This window comes from Cuculus canorus, chromosome 5, assembly GCF_017976375.1.
Source record: "Cuculus canorus isolate bCucCan1 chromosome 5, bCucCan1.pri, whole genome shotgun sequence".
In the NCBI taxonomy this organism is placed as follows: Eukaryota; Metazoa; Chordata; class Aves; order Cuculiformes; family Cuculidae; genus Cuculus; species Cuculus canorus.
The window spans coordinates 22,657,119-22,669,341 of NC_071405.1; positions in this window are offsets into that span (position 1 = coordinate 22,657,119).

Consider the following 12,223-nt stretch of genomic DNA (forward strand, 5'->3'; position numbering starts at 1 on the left):
ATGTATTAAGAGGCTTCATTACAAAGGAGCCTGCCAACTTTCTCTCTGGCCATTACTATCACCTCTTCAGGCAATTCTACAGGAAAAGAGATGGGGCTGAGTTGCATCAAGAATATCTTGTGCCCAGGTGTCCCCTAGTAACTCGGACTGTTCTGCTTACTAGACACTCTCTTCTATGGAATAAAAGTGTTTTCATTTCCCTACCTGTACATAGGCTTTGGTTAATCCTTCCTATAGACATAGTGACTCAGTTGAAAGGAGGTTAGGAAGATGGGGAAATAAAAACTTGAGTACTTTGAGGAAAGCATTTGAGCTGAAGCAGTGCAGAGGGGTGGTGGCTAGCACAGGGATAATTAGGACATACTCCACGGAGGATAGCCATCTTCAGCCAGAATCCAGCATGCAGTCTTCCCGTGGAGCACTCAGTGCTGCAGAAAAAGTCTGAGGTTCGCTTTTCTCTTTTCCTGCATGGCCACTGCAGTCAGAGGACCAGACTAACAATTTTGTGGCATGTGTGAATGTCTCCTTTCACTCTGCAGACCGGCACGCTCAGTGTTCTTCCTAGAGAAATTCACTCTGCAGCAGGTGAAAAGAGACCTATTCTCATACTACCTGCTGGCTGTGTGGTGTGGAATAGGTAAGCAATTCTTTCCCTCTCAGAAATGTTTTATGCTCCTGTGTGGATCATATTCCAGCATGGAGAACAGCAGAAAAATCTGACATATCTCATGACAGAAAGGGAGGAAAGGCTTTCCCAACACATGGGCCAGTCATGCCCATCTCTAAACACAGGCACACGAGATAGGGGAGAACAGGTTACATTTTCTGTTCATGTTTGGACACTAGCCAGCATAACTGTTTAATTCTGACTCCAATGCTTTTATCCCTCCCTTTTAAGTAAGTTTTATTAGAAGACAGACTAATTTCAAGTGACCTTTCCTCTTGTTTTATTTACTTGTTTCTAAGCATCAGAACTTTTGGATGAAAGCAGATGGCCAAAAGGGAAAAAGTGTTAGATTAGCATGCCATTTACCCTCCAAACAACTTTAAAAATTCCCTTGTGCAAAGTTAAGATGATGAGGGATCCAGACAAGTAGAAAGACTTCAGGATTTTTCTTCTCCCTTTCCTGCTGTATAGTCTGAGGACTACAAGAAAAGCCACCATCGACTGAGCTTGCAGTCTGATAAACAATAACCTTTTTCTTGACAGTAATTTCTTTATTATTTTTTTACTACAATTTAAAAGCCACTTATTTCTGAAAACTATGATTTCAGGGGAAAGTATAATTTTCACATTTCCTCTGATGTGTTGTGTGCCCTGCTGTGCTATGACATTTCAAGTTTCATCAAGTCACATTAATTTACATTCTCACATGTTTTCTCAGTGGAACCTCCTCTTTGGGTCAATTTTCATTCATTGCTTGATCACTTTAATGTATTTGTATTACTGAATATTTGGACCATATTAACTGATCTTCGCATACCCCATGCTTGCAGTTCATTAGCAATCATTTCACTTCTCTGCACGAAGAAAGTAAAAAAGAAAAGAGAGAGAGAAAATGAGAAAAAGACAAAGACTTGGAAAGAAAGCAAACAGTAGTTTAGTACACAGCCTGTGATGTAGTCTTCTCTGTCACTCCGGGTTTGGTTATATTAGGAAATTTTCTCTGGTGCAACCAATGTAGATCGGTGATCTAGTAGAAACCTGAATAATAAATGCAGTTAACCAGTTGTAAGCCATCCTTTATTTCAACTTTCTCAACTTTGTGTGTTCAAACCAGTGCAAGTCAGTCTATGTTAGGGCTTTCTGTTGGCATTGAGTAAAGCAGTCTGATGGTTCCCATCCATGCAGAAAGTCAATGAATTTTTCAGACTCATACAAGCCTGATGTGAGGGAAAGCTGGGCATCAAGTCCCACTTGTGGACCTGTTCCTCACAGCATAGTTTTGATTGCCCATGCCTCAGCCTGAGCTTGAAAAGAGGCACAAAGTCCTGAATCTGAGCCCCCTACATTCCCAGAGCGAACGGTGGCATGGGAATTTTGTTCAGAACTGTCAGCACAGCTGACAGGCAATATTGCCATTCTTACCTCTGACATCGATAAAGGTCAAACGATAAAACATTAAGCAAAGGGAACAGCCAATTTTGTCTACTACTTCCCTATGTTTATTAAATTAATGACTGAATGAACCATGGTGTTTACCCCCCGCTCTTGCCGCTGACTGCTTGAAAGCAGCGTATGAGCTGATACAAAATACAAAATGAGCGATGAAGTACTCAGAAAGCTTAGCAGCCTCTGAGAAGACTTCCATTCTCTCTTCAGTGTAAGGGTGGTTGATCTGCTTTGGTACTTCTCTCAAGCGCTTACAGTATGCCACAATGCAAAACAAGTAAAATGGGCTCTTAGGCACTGTGTAGGCAGCTCCTCATCCATTACAGAAACCTGCATGAAGGGTTTCAATGATTGCTAAAGATGTGAGCCTTTTCAGTCATGGTATAGCCAAACACGGCAAGGGCTGTAAGTCTCAGGCTTTGGGTGGAAGCATACAATGTGCATTTAAAAAAATCATGTTGCTTGCAGCTTTCCATCGGTGAGGAGTCACACACATGTCTGATATGGCCATGCATCCTAACCAGTCACCTCTGCTGCCAACACACTAATTGGACTTAACCCATATTGAGATCTTGGCTGTAACCCCATCTCACTAACTTTGCAGCTAAACTGTGGTATCTACTGGGAAGTGGAGCCTGCAACAACACAGCAGGTTGTAGCTTCTATTCCTCCACCTATTCTCATGTTGATGCTCACCTATGCCTCTGACATTTACCCTTAGCAGTGAAGACATCACAGAGTCCAGCTGTTGACTAATCTCAAACTGCAGAATCCCATTTCCTGTCCTAAAAGCAGTTCCACCCGTGGAGGGCTTCAAGGCTGGGGGTGGGATATTGTCCGAGACAAACATTTCTGTCTTTTTGGTTGCATTGTCATTAAGCTGTTTGGAGCAATCAGCCCAGACTTTAGTAACAGCTGGATTTCAATCCAAACCTCTCCTCCAACCTCTGCCAACTCTGGAGAAGCTGCCGTGAAGGTCAAACACTGGAAAATTCTAAGGGGAGAAGGGAGGGCCCCAAATATAACCACAGCTGTAAAGAGCCCGGACTACTTATTATGGTGTCCTCCTATCCCTGAAGCAATAGGAGACCGAAGCTAAAGCTTCTGTAAAGGGCTGACTGGAGCAGTCTGATGTTTCAAAGCTTAGGGAAGGGGGCAGAAAAGGCTTATCCTGGCCTCTATATTATTGGTGGCAAATGACCTGGTGCCATGTGCTCAGTAGGGGAGTGATCAGCACAGCCCAGGGAAAGCAGCACAGTTATGACAGCATGTCCATTATCCACTGGAACACTGGTGACTGAGTGGGATGTAATCTGACTGTTGATATTCAGAGATTAAAGACAACAATCAGCTCCAACAGGATGTGCTGTCCTGCAATGGAGAACAGAAAAGGGTGCTTATGTAAACTGGCCTGGCAGCAGCGTGCAGGAGGTACAAGTGGACCCATTTTCTCCTGGAGGCAACACAAAAAGGGATTACTACTGTAGGGGAGGAGAGAGGCAGGAACAGCACGGGAGAAATTAGTAGTTCAAATGTCTACTCTCTATATAGAGTTTACTAGGGCTTTGTAAATAAAAACCAGAAACACCGCCATACTGTGCCACAAAATCAGACATTATGCAAGAAGTCCACATTTATTCAGGACTGAGGTCATGTTACATGACCTTAAGCACAAATAATCAGGTGGACTGAGTTTTCTCAGGCTTCTCCAGCAACTGTGAACCTGAAGGGCAGATTTTGCAGAGCTAAAAGTCAATCCCTTTCTTTGACTGGGATGCAGCTGTCTAAATGTCTTGGTGTCTCTGAAGAGATCTCAGAGTATAGAAATGGGAAATGGGGGCTAGTGTGATCCCCTCATTCATGGGTTTGGCATCTATGGTCCGTATTAACCCCGCCTCAGTTGTAAGTGGCCACTGAATAATAATTCAACCTAATAATGCAAACTAAATGCAAAAAGGGCCAAGCTTAAGTTGGCCACAATATAGTCAATCAGGTTTTAAATAGTATTATAACTAGTATTCTGTCTTAATTAGGGCTGAGAGAAGGAATGCCAATATGCCAGATGCTGTCTTACCTTACTCCTTGGAGGAATATTATTCCTGATACTAGAAGACTAGAAGAAAGCAACAGTTTAGAAGCCCTGATGTCTTGCAAACACCAGGTGCGGAATTGTCAGTATCTTACCTAGACCATGACTGACCTTTTAGCTTCTTTTTGTGTCTTTTCTCAGGGGAGGTACCAGTCATCTTTGCCATGATGAAAACAGAAGAGCTGCCATCTGTGTGTGCTCAAAGGTTTATGAAATAAGAATATAAGAATATAAGAATATAAGAAACAAAACCAAGTGGCTCTCTTCTTGCTCTCGCTTCCCTGCTCCCTTGAAGCCAGTGTCTGTATCCTTAAATATGCTGTTCTACTGGTGGAAAGAGGTGAGGTGGGAGCCCATCACAAGAAAATGAAGTTTCCTGTTTTACTCACTACCAGTTGACAGCAGTACAGAAAAACATCCCTAGACAACCAGCATAGGAAAGTTACATTTTAAGTGATTTGCTTCATACAGTGCATGGAGTCTGAGATCAACAGAGGACAATAGAAATCTAAATTGACAGTACACTAATAATTGTTAGCATTAGATAAGCAGATGTGATATTAAAGTTCACACTGTGAACACTGATATTTTCTGCGTGATGGGATGGCAGTTTGAACTGATATGTTTTTCTATTAATAACTGTTTGAAAAGCTGTTAGAAGAAATTATTGCTGTAGTAATCAGAGCTCTCTGTGTGAAATCGCTTCATAGACTTTGAGTTTCATAAAACAAGTGATAGTCTGTACTGAAAATAGTGTGAGCCTTTACCTGTCCACCTAATAACAACATGGAAGTTAACTTTGCTTTAAATCATCTTTTAATTCATTCACCAATATGCTATTCTCATTATGATCTCTGGAAGACAGCCAGGGCCAAGGCAAAGCCACTGAACAAATTCTGGGAGTTACCTGGAGAGGGATCTCTGCCACTCTTCACTGGTGGAGTTACTCTGCCTCCTGCCTTGTCCTTCTGCAGACTGCACCAGCTGGTACTCTGCCAGGATGGAGTGATCCAAATAGACTATCCTGGGTCTCTGCCGAGAGGAACAGGAAAAAAGGATGCCAGTTCTGAGTGGTGTTGATAAAAATGCCACAGATGTTCCATACATCAACTAGGGTGTATGGAACAGCCCTGCTGGTGCTTACAAATAAACATATTAATTTGTAAAGATGAGAATTTCTCAGAATCATAAAATCACAGATTCATTTAGGTTGGACAAGACCCTTAAGATGATGGAGTCCAGCCGTTAACCTAGCGCTTCCAGGCCTGGCATCAGCTGTGTGATTAGTGCACGTAATTTAGCATGAAGTGGCTACACGCGCTGGCTTCTAGCTCTCGCTTGGACCGGGGGAAATGTTATTTCCATTTTCCAGAGTGGAGCTGAGAATGATATTGTAACTTGTACTGATATTCAACAGTGCCGTACTAGCTACTGCATGTGAAATCCAAACCAGCCTTTCTTTTGCCAAAAAATTATATATATGACATGATATACTTACAATATTATGCAAGGAGGAGTCTGGAAATGACTTGTTTGACACTCAGTCCATACTGGAATAAATCTTTAGTTGAGAAAAAAACCCAATCATTAACACTTTCCAGTGTTCTTTCTCAGCAGCCCGCTACAGAGGTGAACAGATTCGCCCCCACTTCAAATCAAAGCTTTTTGTGTTCTCCTTGTGTTTCCCACTCTCCTTTCTGCCTTTACGTTATGATCAATACGGTCCAAGCTTAGGGAATATTATCAGAGCCATGATTATAACCTCTAACATTATAATCCATAGGGTTGCTGGAAGCATTAGAACATCCAGGATAAATTAATTCAGTGTAAGTAAAAGCTTTGAAGCTAGGAGCATCACCAGGCTTTTGAAGCTTAAGCCCTGTTTAGATTACTTGATTAAAGTAGGTCCAAAGCTTCAACAATCAATACATTTTGCTTAGGAGCAGTGTCGATACAGAAGCATATTTAATTGGATCTGTAGTACCCCACCCAGAAGACGGTCCTTTAGAGTAGCATGAGATAACGTGCATGGGAGGGAGAGGGGCAAAATCATTGCCATGTTTTCGTGCATGCATGCAGAGGTTACTTGCAGCAGTTGTACTGAATAGCCTGTAAAAAGGAAAAGGGAGCAAGGGAATGACAGGAAAATTACAGACTTGGAAAAGAAGCAACTGAATCTTCTATTAGTCTAAAATTGTAAATAATGACCAAATGTGACTAAAGGTGCCTACAGACGGGCTTTATTAAAAGGAAAGCCCTGCTCTTTGGCCAAGTTAAATTTTGCCACCAACTTTAGAATAACCAGGACTGATGGTTCGATTATGTGGATGGCGGCATCTCTGAAAAGATAACCAGCATAATACCTGTGGGCCAATATTGGCAAAAAAGGAAATTCTTTGTACTAAAATTAAGAAAAGTCTGACTGTTGGATCAGAGATAAGAAATGCTAAAAAATAAAATAATGTCATGGTTTTTTTTGTCACCTGAGAATATAAATATGCAACAAGTACCACAGGTAATGGGGGAGAGCAAAGGTTTCATGTTGCTTCTCTTGCTTCCTCACTTTACTTTCAGACTTAGCTACATCTGTTTGGTGATTCACATAGAAATTTTTCTTCAAGCGAGGATCAGGGCAGGGCGAAGGAGGGGGTCGAGCTAAATCCAAGAACACTCACAAAAGTGTTTCGCTTTTTTCCCAAAAAAGGAACAATTGTTTTGTGTCAGTAGAGTACAGATGAAGTTAGTGGTGCCACTGCAGAGCTGTAGGCGGGCCCCTGGTTAAGGGCTGCTGAAGGGCTACAAAAAAGTGCAAGAAGTGCTTGAGGCCCTAGATCCATCCAGCAGACACGGAGCTTGGCCACTCTTAGCTGCACAGCAGCTCTGCACTGAGCAGACAGGAGGTGACCTCCAGCAATGAGCTGCTCTGGTAGGAAAGAGGCCACCCACACACGGGATACACCTTCAGGGCTGTGGGGAATGCAAAACTGCGACTTCAATACCAGCACCAGTGAGTAGAAACAAGGCTGTTGTTTGTGTCCCAGTGGAAAACATAATCTGTTTAAATTTCTAATTGGACTTGATTAGACGTTTAGACAACTTTTTTTTCAGCAGCAATTTAAATGAATTAGTTATATTTTCCAGCCTTCTGAATAGATCAGATGAGCAAATCATGTGCCAGCTTCATGGCACAGCGCATCCCATCTGCAGTGCCTGAAGTCCTGCAGCACTTTATGGAGCATCATGAGGCCTGACTCTCCACCTCAGTGCCAGTGAGCCGTGAAGGTGAGCTGCTCCCAAACAGGCAGGGACCTCTCCAGCCAAGGCTTGGCCCCGCAGTACCTGAGCAAGGGGATCGGGCAGACCTGGAGATACTTGCAAGAGATGATACCAAGAATCCAGGTCTCATCAGGCAACTTTCTGCTTAATGAGGCAGCTCTGAAATCAAGCTGGGAGGTAAATCCGCTTTTCTGAGTTAGGTTCAGTGATGGTAACTGGGGCTGGATACAGCCCAGAGGTTGCTGGGCAGGTCCACAGTGACAGGTCTGGGGTCAAGCTGGGAAGTCAGTCTTCTGGTCAGGGCCCGGATCAACAATGCTCATGGCCAGCCGCAGGCATGGCTGTGGCTGTGCTGGAGACTGGTGCTCCTGCAGAATAGCTTTGGCAAAGACTGACAACCCAGAGCTGAGCTGAATGGGGCAGCAAGTGTGTAGGTGGAGACTGCAGATGAGGCTGGTCAGGACCATTAAGATCTATTAGTGCCTTGACATTAAACCTGATTGTGTAAGACAAACGTTTGCTTTTTTATTTCAGCAAGAACCTCAGTTTGGTGTTTGATCATGTCATGACAGTAAATGTGCAGGAAAAGCTCACGAAGAGAACGAGATGAGCATGCTAGGATATTTTTATGTCTGAAACTGATTTTGCTCTGGAGCATCCATGCCTGCACTGAAAACTGTAAGCATAGAACAGGGTGGGCTGTCTTAGGGAAATGCAGATGTTTGCTTAGAAGGCAACACAAGGCAGGGCAGCCTTCCTTTGACGTGTTAAGGATCCCTGCAGAAAGCATTTCTGACCATTTACACAGCACTCCCTTGACTAGTGAAGATGCTGTCTGGCCAACTGACCCACTGGCACTGCAGGAAACGTTCCCATGGAGAATGAAGTGCAAAAGGGCATCTTAGAAACATCTTAGAATACGCTTAAGTGTTTTACAGACACTGATTGTCCCTATGGTCAATCCAAGATGACAAATACTCCAAGTACACAGTCCTGCTGATGTATACACAGCAATGCCATGCAGAGGTGTCAGGGCTGCTCCTCAAACTTGCTTCTGTACTCTTCTCAAAGTAACCAAGCTCTGCTGCTGTGAGCATGATATGTACTGACCTGTCGCCCTGGGCAGTTCATCCAGCAACAACTGCCTTGTGTACCCACACCTGTGGGTCCCACCAACCTATCGCCCCAGCAGCTTGAGTGGGGTTAGCTCTGGCAGGCTGCAGATTTTCCTCACCAGTTAACACTGGAAAACGGTTTGCATGTTGCACCATATCCCCACACACCCCTCTGTGTATCCAACTTCCACATTCAGACTCTGGGTAAGTGTGAGCCACAGTACAAGAGAGAGTACAAGTCTCTATTGCCAGGGGTGACTAAAACCCAGTCAGGATGTGGTGTGTATTTAAATGCAATAATTCCACACAGTATTTGCCTCCGTGACAGCTAGAGATGAATACGAAAAATTTGCAGTCTGAAAATTCAAACCCCCAGACAGACAGGCAGAGAGGTGTCTTGGATAATATTGGGATTGGGGTCTTTTCCATGAGTTCATACAGCAGAACAGAAGCCTGGGGAGATGAAACACAGCAATCTGACCAGACTCACTGATAGGCAGATGCAAGCAATTTGGTAAGACATACTGGTAAGGAGATGCAAATAAAATACCCTCACCTGGATGAAAAATTTGTCAGGGCAAGGCCATCTCAGCTGATTGTCATCTATTCCCTTGGGACCCCTTTGCATCCTGCCCACACTGCAGCTCTAGGTTCTGTCCATCTCCCTGCCTAGGCACCGGCTGAGCCTTTGCCCCAGAATTCCAGCCGTGGCTTCTGTAAAAAATTTCTGTCTTCATGCCTTATCCCTTCCCTTTGGCAGCCCCTTTGCAGCCTGACTCATATCAGGGCTCCAGGCTTTTCCTTCCTCATAACCTCTTAACCTTAAGAGTGGGCTAATTTTCATCTGAGAAACCCTGGCCACACCCCAGTGAAAAACTTCTAAGTGATGAATCCCACCCCTTCCTGTGGCAGCCACATTCAAGCTTCTCATTTTGTCTGAAAAACCTGTATTTTATAGTAATATGTCTTCTTTCTAGAATTAATTATGTTTGTCTTCTTATTTTTATACGCACTAGACTTGTCCTCCTAGTGAGCTCTCATGTTTTTTAGCGGTGTTTACAGTCTGCATGAATAAACATCTGGAGGCACTTGAAGGGATGTTAGCTTTGCCTGCTTTGAGCAAATAATCTTTTCTTCTGCCCCTGAACCCTGAACCAGAAATGATTATAATTCTACCTTGCAAACACAGGCAGGCACAAGTTATTACTTGGCTGTTTTGAGACAAATTGCTTAAAAAAAAAAAAAAGAAATCTCCCAACTTCTGGAAATAATGAATCCATTTTTTGCCACTGCTACTTAACACTAAAGTCTTTGAAGCCCGGCTACTCATGGCCACTTGGCCATGCCCAGTTCTTACATCTTCAGCACTGACTTGTCCTACAGACCAAGGTCCCCGTGTAATACCTCCAGGCGCTGCAAACGTTGCAGTCGATGGAGATGATATTGCCAGGGTGATGAAGGTGACTGATTTGCTTCCAGTTAGATACATAGTCACAGACTATTAATTTCACTGCAGCTTCATTTGAAGGGAGTGGTAAAGCAGCAGGGCAAGCAAACAACTACCGCCTGCATGGGAGCACTAAATGCCCAAGCAATTAGGCTCCTCATAGGTGGAATTCAAGAAGTCCTCTGTTATCACATTTATTTCTGCTAGAGCGTACTGAAGGGCTGTGTAAGGTGAGGTCCGTCTAAGAGGTCAGACACCAGGTTAAGCCAGAGGAGTGTATGCAAAGAGCTGTAAAAGCAGAGGTAAGAATGAAAATGGCATAAGGTTCTTCGTGCCCAGATTTTGTGTTTGAGGCAGCCAGCTTGCTGGCACCTAGGACGTGGTTTGGTTGCCCAGAATGAAGCCAAGCAGGATAGTAGGAAGAAGAAAGGAGGACCTAGATGTTACTTCTCAGGAGCAGAAATGTATCCTGACACAGTGCCCAGGAATATGTTGAGAATCGTCTTGCAAGTCATTTAACAAGTGGGGTAAGGTCCATCCAGCCCACTGAAGGCACAAAGTGTTTAGGTTAATGGAGGTTTAGGAAAGCCCTCAGGGCCTTAAGTTAATATTGTTCAGCTTGGTACCTGGGTGAAGAAGTCATAGAAGATAACTGGGTCGCAGGTGGCCAGGAGCAGCTGCAGTGCCAGGACAGTGGCAGCAGTGGTGGAGAACACGAGCTTACGATGCTTTACAGGAACAAAATGCTTTAAAAATTGATGAGGGAGAAGTCCCTCAGAAACGGAAGGGCTGGCAGCAACAAAGCCATGTGGGTTTCCTACATCAGATACCAAGCACTAACTTCTGACAGGGCTTCTCACTCAGTCTTTTCCCCTTGGCTCCTGATGCCTCGGGCAGCACCAGGAAACTCACATGATAGATCCCCTTTTCCTCCTTGGTAGCCAGTGGGAACTTTTTCTTCCCTTCCCCCCTACCTTCCTTGCAAAGCTCAGAGAGTCAAAATGGTTGATGGAATGCTGTTTGCAGCCTTTCAGACAAAATTCCTCAAATCCATCTTTTTCATGGTGCATCACCAGCTAGACCTCGCTGCGGGCACAGCTCCTCCCCTGGCGTGCCAGGAGGAGATAGCAGGCACCGGGCATCGAAGTTGGGTCTCTTCCCTTTATTGACGATCTGCTTCTTACAACGCTGAATTACACAAAGCCAATTATATTTGATTATACCCCAGGTAGCGTGACTGTTGTAACTGAGACATTGAAGAACTAGACTGGGAAAAAGCAAGTGTATTAATTAGTATGCTGATAGCAAAATAAAGCTATTTTTAAAATCATTGAACAGCGCTGCTCTTTACTATGAGCGCAGAGATTATGTAAGATGATGATTAAAATCAGGTCCCTGCATCGCAGACTGATCCTGTGTTACAGATCTGAAAACAAAGCTGCAAAGGAATGAGAGGAGACTTATTTTAAAAGGCTCTCTCTGTTTAGCTATCCTAACTAAGGGCAGAGCAGCTGTGCCATCAACATTTTCATTGTCATTCTGACTCATCCTACTTTTTCTTTCATATTTTGCCAATAGGCCATTTGTTTTTTAAGACTGGGTGTGTACACGTAGAAATGTCGGCTCAGGAGGAACGTGCTGTGTCATCCCACAATATGCAGCCGAGTTACTGAGTGTCCCTAATGCACTGCTTCTGACTCCTAAGGTGCATCTAGCAAAAGTGTTTTCCTCTGATTTGTTGGAGCACTAACATTCACATGAAAACGTGGGAGAAGAAAAATGTCAGTACTATCTTTTTATATTGTTTAACTGACTGAAAACAGACAGAGAAGAAGTTACACCTCAGCAGCAGGAAGACAACTGCATTTCAGGACCTAGCTAAGAAAAAAGATGCTGTTGTTTTCAAGGACATTTATTTGGGAAAAGCCTCTAGAAACTGCTTGTCATTAAAGACCTGGAGAGAACATCGTTTATGATGATAAGCAGAGATTTAAAATTTTTGTGTTTACAGTCTCCTGCACTGTAATGCTTAGATTGCTGTATATACACAATCATTATTTGATTTCTTACACCATGGTGAATAGCAGCGCTGCTGATCAAATATAAACTGGCAACCAATCCTAATGCAACTAGAAATATAAACTAAACCTGGAGATTTATAGGCAATCAAAATTACGTCAAAC